Genomic DNA, 6,000 nt, shown 5'->3' with positions numbered 1-6,000 from the left:
ATGGGTCTCCAAAGCTTCTATAAAAAGTTCGTTTTTGGAGTGAAATGATAGCCTTTCAGTACAACTTTGTTGTACGAGAAAGGCAAAAATGGATCTAGCGCAACGGTTGGATAAATTAAATTAAGTTATAGAAGAATTCCGTCTATTTTTGCCGTTTGAAATAAATTAGATCGGTCATGGCGTTCCGAAGTAATGATCTAACTACGTTTTTGAAGACACGTTTAAAACGCCGCCACCGCTGAACGATTGCTGCCTTCAAGAGGTTCCTCAATAGCACACTACTCAAAGTTAGGTGCGTTTGACGTGTAAAATGCGTTGTAGTTATCAACCGGCTAGTGTGTAAATGTGTAAATGTAATGATATGGAAATGCTAATATCATCTTCCAAACTTGGACGTACATGTTCATGATAGCATTGGAGGCGAAAGTATAGAATTGATAGTTCCGTTAGGATACGGCAGGCATGAAGAATGTTTTTATAGAAGTCGATTTGAAAGCGAGCGGAGGGCAATATTTGTGATGGCACATATCGCACGACCTTCCTTCTGCCAAGCTCCCGTATGAAGGGGGAGGGAAGAATATCAGTGTGGAAGCTGATATATCTCCACTGGCAAAAGGAAGGTGGTTTGACTTACTCATATGCCATCGCGTGCGGAAGGATTTGCTATCGACGAGTACTGTCACCAAATTTCGAATATGACATCAGCATTTAGTCGAATAGGATTTTTATTGCACAGTTCTGTTTTCTCATTGCGTCCGTCTCGTCGCATCCAACTTGGCTGCCTCGGAGAGAACAAAGCAGAGAAAGGCACTGCTGCTGTACCGTCGACCAATAACAGCTTAATTGATGGATGCCCCCACCAAGGGTAGTACACTAAATTAATGATTTCGTGTGTGTTACTTCTACGTGAAGTTAAACGATTTACAATGATATGGAAATGCTAATATCATCTTCCAAACTTGGACGTACATGTTCATGATAGCATTGGAGGCGAAAGTATAGAATTGATAGTTCCCGTTAGGATACGGCAGGCATGAAGAATGTTTTTATAGAAGTCGATTTGAAAGCGAGCGGAGGGCAATATTTGTAATGGCACATATCACACGACCTTCCTTCTGCCAAGCTCCCGTATGAAGGGGGAGGGAAGAATATCAGTGTGGAAGCTGATATATCTCCACTGGCAAAAGGAAGGTGGTTTGACTTGCTCATATGCCATCGCGTGCGGAAGGATTTGCTATCGACGAGTACTGTCTCCAAATTTCTAATATGACATCAGCATTTAGTCGAATAGGATTTTTATTGCGCTGTTATTGGTCGACGGTACAGCAGCAGTGCCTTTCTCTGCTTTGTTCTCTCCGAGGCAGCCAAGTTGGTTGCGACGAGACGGACGCAATGAGAAAACAGAACTGTGCAATAAAAATCCTATTCGACTAAATGCTGATGTCATATTAGAAATTTGGGGACAGTACTCGTCGATAGCAAATCCTTCCGCACGCGATGGCATATGAGCAAGTCAAACCACCTTCCTTTTGCCAGTGGAGATATATCAGCTTCCACACTGATATTCTTCCTCCCCTTCATACGGGAGCTTGGCAGAAGGAAGGTCGTGCGATATGTGCCATCACAAATATTGCCCTCCGCTCGCTTTCAAATCGACTTCTATAAAAACATTCTTCATGCCTGCCGTATCCTAACGGAACTATCAATTCTATACTTTCGCCTCCAATGCTATCATGAACATGTACGTCCAAGTTTGGAAGATGATATTAGCATTTCCATATCATTGTAAATCGTTTAACTTCACGTAGAAGTAACACACACGAAATCATTAATTTAGTGTAAATGTATTTTTATGTTTGAGATTTTAATCCCGAGACAAAGACTATTATAACTTTTTCAACATTTTTATAATTTGCATATGAGAGTCGCAGAAATTATAAGTAAGTAATAAAATATTCGCTGGCTTATTGATTGTCTTCAAATATCTTCAAATATGTAGATAAGTCTTCAAATATTATGAAAAGTCTTCAAAATGTCTTCAGGAAATAAATGTCTTCACAGAGATTCAAATGTCTTCAAATTGAAGACATGTCTTCAAATCTGGCATCACTGGTTACAACCCATACAAATGTCAAAACCCTTCCATGCAAAAAACGTTACGAGGGGGTGGGTGGGAGTTGAAAATGGTCAATTTTTGCGTTATGTAATTTGTGAATGAACCCTTAGCTGGCGGTCTTTTGTCATCGGATGACCCGTGGAAGCGTGAGATAGGAACTTGTGAGGACCAGAGCTCTGTTGGACGCTCCTTTCTTGATGTCAACCCACCATTTGCAGCATTATGATTATGAAACGTCGTCAGCAGCGCCGTAGCGTATGATTGGCCAGGTTGGCCCCCGCCAAGGGCGCCAGGCCTTAGGAGGGCGCCGAAATCCAGAATTGGGAAATGATGTAAAATATCATCAAGGTTTTCTCTACACGGTTGGATACAACTTGAATTTTATTCGATTTTTTTTTGTTAATTTTTTTGGTGAAGTTAACTCATTGTTTTATTGAGGCTGACGGTTATTATTATTATTGTCTTTATTTCAACCTTCCTAGGGTGGCTCACCTCTTAGTGAGGCTGAGGGTCTCAAACGGTTAAAATCAATCAGAAAAAAATCTTGGAATATTCTCCGGTTCAAAGTGTTTCAGATTCGAGCTTTTAATAGACGATTCCCTCGGGGACTACATTCGTAATCAACCGTTTGACTAATCTCCGAAAGGCCCTTTTCCGTGAGGTATCAGAATGCTAATTCAGGGAGATTCTACCCTGACTTTTTTATCATTTACCTGATGATGATACAAATGAAATACAAATGAAAAGAAGATTGGAACAAGTTTATGGGGAAGAAGCCCTAAATGAGGACTTCAATACGCCAAAGGAGAAACGCAGAGTAAACCTGTAAAAACGTGTATAATTTTTGTTCGTTTGTCTAAAAAATCTAAGCCGTTTTCAAATAATAAATATTCGGAAGTAGTGATAGGGAGTTTGTTTTAATTTGAGGTAACTTCGGACCATTTTGTTCCAGTAACCTTTCGCCTTTGAATATTCAATGATATAATCTGATAACGTTTTAAACGAGGCAATTATATAAAGACATGCCGAATTCGTGAAACTGCATCGGAGGATATCAGTAATGATGGCAATTGATCTACCTCAACATTGAAATTTATTGACCTAACCAAGTCAACCAATGCCACCAAACTATCGATAGACCCACTTTTGGAATTGATATATCCTGATCCGAAGACGCCTGTAGTTGGTTTCTTCTTGATCCGACATGGTCCAATCGCTAATCCTACCTTCTATCAATTCTCTCCAATTTAATTTAAAGTCCAGTAGTTTTACTCGGAAATTGTCTTTCTCAAGCTGAAGAATCAGGACGATGGTTTTTTACTTGCCCGACTTTACAGTTGTTGTATGTTAGCAAAGAAACCCAATCTTAAAATCACTTTTCCAAAATTTTAGGAAGAGCCAGCTTGAAAAGCATCCTGTGGTGTAGATCGCTCTAGAACAAAGGATGGCCAAAACCTCAAAATGTCCCTAAAAGTAGGTTTTATGTTTGTATCATGATATTTTGAGGCAGATCGTTTCGCAACAAAGACGATCTCACATACCATAAAACTAGTTTAGTACTGTTCCATTTAATTCCACCTTGCAAAGCAAAATTAGAAAAAGGCATTTTTAAGGTTCTTGTGAACAAAAAATACGCATTTGTAAGGTTTCAAAAAGAAACAGACTAAAAAATACTAAGCACATTTCAAACTAAAACGTAAAAAAAGCAATTTGTCGCAACTTTTCGCAAAACAAAATAGTGATTAATAGAAAGCTATTGCTTTCAGCTTTGTAATGAGCATAGAATCATTATGGGCACTCATTTGCGCCTATACTTTTGGAGCACTTCAATAAAACAAATGTGAGTATTTTAAATAAATTTGTATATAAAGTCAACTTAAGTAGAGTTCTGTCACCTATATTTGACATAGGCATACTATTTAAGACCCTGATAATTCAGTCTTGAAATAATATTGGGGTTAGCGATGTAATTGAAGCCGTACGATGCTGATATAAACGCTTTGTCAAACAGCGTTTTTGATTGGAAATCAACAATCATGTTCAATTAAAAATGAGGTAACAAAGTCAAAATCAACAAACTTCTTCAAATTCTGAATTTGAACCACATAAGTATTCTATAAAATGAGAAAAATACAATTCCTACCGAAATACGAATTTCGATTTTTGAGGTTTTGGCTGCCTTCGAACCATTGTGCATTGTGCGCTGCCACCTTCCGGAACATCCGCTGCCCGAGTTCCGAGTTCTTCAATGACCGATCTCTTCACAGCCTTGAGTGGGTTCAAGTTCCATCGAAGGGAAAGTGGTTACCTCCAATACATTTTTCAAATCAATATCTTCCACATAATGTACATATTCACATTCCAGTTTTCAGAATATTGTAAATTAATGTCCAAGTCGGGTGGTTTAATCCTCGGAATATAGGCAATTATCTTTGATTGAACAGAATTGATAAGAAATATTATGAGTAGTCGGACCAAAACAATAATATCCATGTTTGCTTCAAACATTTAGCTGGTTGAAACAACTTGAAAAGCACATTTGATTCATAAAAAGTTTTCGTTCGCTTCAAATGCAACAATATGTTTGATTCAAACATATTTATTTTTGATGCCAGAACCAACTGAAGATATGTTCGGATTTACCAAGAATATGTTTGTTGATTTTTCTGCGTGTTGATGACACCTTTCGAAGCTTTATCCACGACGGACATTGGATAATCGTGAGGTTCCTTACCCGTGTTCTGAATCTGACAATGATTATTCTCTTATTAATTGGTTCCCACTTGATGGGCGCCGCCTGTGCATGGGCGCTAAGCAGGAAACCAACTCATCGATGCCGGGGAGCGTTGTTCCCTCGAATACCGGAATATAACAATACCTGTCGCGATGGTAGTTTGTGTTCTCCAGAGATTGGCCAACGGATTTCACTCAGTCCCAGGATTCTGAGCTTCATGCGCAGTGTCTCGCTGGCGAGTTGTGCTAGCATACCTTACTGAGCTAACGGTAAAACATTCCATGTTTCAATTCGTGTCCTTTGTTTTATGCCAAAAGTCGTCGCCGTTATATCAGTTCTCGATCTTTCTTTGTTGGTTTCTCGACCCAACAAAGAGTAGTAGGTTGTTGACCTGAAGTCCCTATTCACCGGGATGAGGCTGCTATCTTAGATAGAGCTTCCGGGGAAAAGCATTTCGTACTCAGCCGCTGGATGCCAGAACAGACGCTGTTGGAGCCGCACCTCCTTGATGATCAGACCCTCAATCAGTCGGGTCAAATTTGTTTAAAGTCCCACCCAACACCTCAGGGCTAGGCTAGTGCATTTTAAACGGCACACGGTTGCTTTGATAGGGCCTGCTTGTGGTATGTGGATACTTTTTTTTATAGAAGTTCCCACTGTCAAACCTCACCACATCCGAGGCAAGCCCCCATGTCGCATCCTCTCACTCTAGCTGATGTCAGAAGGACAGCAGCGCCCAGGCTATACTACCAGCTAAGTACGCAACCCTTAGCTGGCGGTCAGTTGTCATCGAAAGACCCGTGGAAGCGTGAGTATTGGAGCTTTGAGTTAAGATCAGAGCAGAGCTATGTTTGACGCTCCTTCCCAGATTGCGCCTCACCGTCACCATTTCGTAGCCCCCTAACATTAAAGATGAGTGTATGCGATTTCTATACTGAGGCAGTAACAGCCGATAACCATCTATTATAACAAAACTATTGATGCTTGCCTTGTAATCTCTTTACTCAAAACTTGTAGCGAATATTTTTAGCTGGCTTATGCTTCAGAACCCTGCTGTTCCTCTGTAGCATCATCAAAAGTGGTAATCCTTTGGATCTCGTCCTTTGCTAGACAACCAAGTTATGATTTGCTGTCCAGATCTAAGAAAGTT

The sequence above is a fragment of the Armigeres subalbatus genome, chromosome 3, assembly GCF_024139115.2.
Source record: "Armigeres subalbatus isolate Guangzhou_Male chromosome 3, GZ_Asu_2, whole genome shotgun sequence".
Classification (NCBI taxonomy): Eukaryota; Metazoa; Arthropoda; class Insecta; order Diptera; family Culicidae; genus Armigeres; species Armigeres subalbatus.
Note: the sequence above shows the minus strand (reverse complement) of the source record.